General features: G+C 37.6%; 1 non-coding gene across 1 annotated transcript; it reads right to left on the bottom strand.

The window, feature by feature from the left end:
* Positions 1-2,134: 2,134 nt before the first annotated feature.
* On the bottom strand, positions 2,135-2,241 carry LOC127088766 (small nucleolar RNA R71). Its single transcript, XR_007790584.1, has one exon. It is a non-coding gene; the product is annotated as a small nucleolar RNA R71 (small nucleolar RNA).
* Positions 2,242-2,575: the final 334 nt, after the last annotated feature.

The following is a 2,575-nucleotide window of genomic DNA, read 5'->3' on the forward strand; positions in this document are numbered from 1 at the left end:
GAGCGTCACGCTATATGCACTTGTGTGACGAGCGTCACACATGGTGTGATGAACGTCACACCATTCCCCTATATTTAAGGCACAAGAAACGCTTCAGAGACGTTGAGAGGGAGTTAAGTCCTATTCCCACGCCCAACTATTCTGCACGTTGAAGACTTTTGACGCGGAAGGCAGTTGGAGGAGGTAGCATATAAATAGTAGCTTTTTGGAAAGCTCAGGGTTCCAGACTTCCACGCTTTTTCCAGATTTTGCCGTTTTCGCATTTTTCTTCTTCCAGCAGCTTAGGCATATTTTTTTATAGTATTACTTTGCAGAATTTTTATATTGTTTTCCTTTTGCAATTCTATTTTCTTTTCTAGCTCTTAATTAATTTTTCGCACAATAGTTTCTACACCAGAAACTATTGTGTACCTTTTACCGGATCTAACCTTACGTTAGAATCTAGTTTTTTTATTCCTTCGTTTTATTTTTCTGCCTGATTGAAGAACTCAAGAACAAATCCAACCGGTCTGTGGTGGAGTGTTCAAGACTGCCATTTAATTATTCAGGTTCTATATTTATTTGTTGAATTTATATATGCTTGTTTTTACTATTAATTTATACTGTTTGCCTGCAATGAGTCTATTTATGCATGATATTTATTTAAGTCTGTTTAGCATGTCTGGCTAATTTATTTAGGTATCGGTATGTAAAGTAAGCGGAATGAAGGAATCGAAATTAAGTTGGTTTATCTAAAGTTTAAAATTAAAATCACTCTTTTTACGGTCTCAATTTACAGGTTTAATAACAAGGTTTTTGTACGAAAGTAAAAGACATAAAGAAGTTAAAAGCAATAGAGCGAGAGTTTGAGTTTTTGACTGGACAGTGTAAATTGGACATTAATTCTAGATCAGGGCGAGAGCAATTTTTAGAGTTAATTAAATTCTAACCTTTTTCAAAAAGTATTTTTAAAGATTGAATGTGAGGGCGAGAGTTAAGCATTTGAACTTAATTATATAACCTGAGTCAACAGAGCGAGAGTTTGAGATAAGGGTGTTTAAACGATTAGTGTTTTCTTAAAAAGAGTTTCTACGGATTCTACTGTTTTCAAAAAGTGGTTTTTGACTTAACTATAAGTGACAGCTACGTTAATATAAAATCATAGTTTATTCAACAGAGCGAGAGTTTGAGATAAAACTTTTAACCAATAGAGTCAACTGAAAAGATTTACTTTAAAACCAAGAAACCAACGAAGATTTGATTCCCTAATTACGACGAATTACATACCGATATCCGCTTTATTGATATTTAATCTAGAATTTAGTTTAGTTTTAGCTTTTCCCCCAAACAATCAAAATATCATCTGCCTTAGCTTTACGAAGTAACCTTAGATAATGGTATATCGATTCATAAGTCCCTGTGGGATCGATATCTTTTAAAACTACGCGATAGAACTGTGCACTTGCAGTTTGTACCCTAATTCGACTCATAAAGTCGAGCGATCAAGTTTTTGGCGCCGTTGCCGGGGACTTTTATTTAATCGATATCGTAACTCTCCTGTTACGCTGTAGAGACTAAGGTTTTTCTTTCTCTTTTCTTTCTTTCGTTGATTTGTATGCCACGCACTCGCTCACAAGGCGAACCGTATTACTTACGAATCAACGATATCGAACTATATCTCCGAGTCTTACGACGAATTCGGGAATATCGTGCTGCAAACAATCTCCCTCCTGTAGAACTTCCTGATTTCAAAAATATTTTCCCTTCGATACCCGAGATGGCAGAACCAGCTCGTGCTCTTAGAGATTACGCCGCTCCATCGCAAGATGAACCGCATTCAAGTATTGCTCCACCCGCAATCGAAGCAAATAACTTTGAACTCAAACCTTCACTGTTACAGGCAGTGCAACAGAACCAATTCTCTGGGAATCCTACCGAGGATCCTAACCTTCATTTATCCGTATTTGTCCAATACGCTGATACTGTTAAAGCTAATGGTGTCACTTCAGAGGCAATTCGACTTCGTCTTTTTCCTTTCTCACTAAGAGATAGCGCTAGAAGATGGCTTCAATCTCTTCCTTCCAACTCAGTCACCACATGGAACGAGTTGAAGAAAGTTTTTCTTGCTCGATATTTTCCGCCAAGCAAAACAACTATGTTAAGAGCCCAAATAAATGGATTTAAACAGAAAGATAACGAGTCTCTTTTCGAAGCATGGGAAAGATACAAAGACATGATGAGACTTTGTCCACACCATGGTTTAGAAGACTGGTTAGTAATTCATACATTCTATAATGGTCTCCTGTACAACACAAGGTTAACAATAGATGCCGCCGCAGGTGGTGCGCTAATGAACAAACCTTATGCTGACGCCTACCAACTTATCGAAAGCATGGCTCAAAACCACTATCAGTGGGGAACCGAACGAACAATGGTTGAGAAACCTCAAACGAAAACTGGCATGTACGAGATAAGTAACCTTGATCATGTTAACGCAAAAGTGGATGCTCTGGTCCAAAAAATTGAAAGTTTAAATGTATCACCTCCAGCCACCGTAGTCGCCATAACTCAGAATTGCGAAGTCTGTGGAATCCAA

The sequence above is a fragment of the Lathyrus oleraceus genome, chromosome 5 (assembly GCF_024323335.1).
Source record: "Lathyrus oleraceus cultivar Zhongwan6 chromosome 5, CAAS_Psat_ZW6_1.0, whole genome shotgun sequence".
NCBI lineage: Eukaryota > Viridiplantae > Streptophyta > Magnoliopsida > Fabales > Fabaceae > Lathyrus > Lathyrus oleraceus.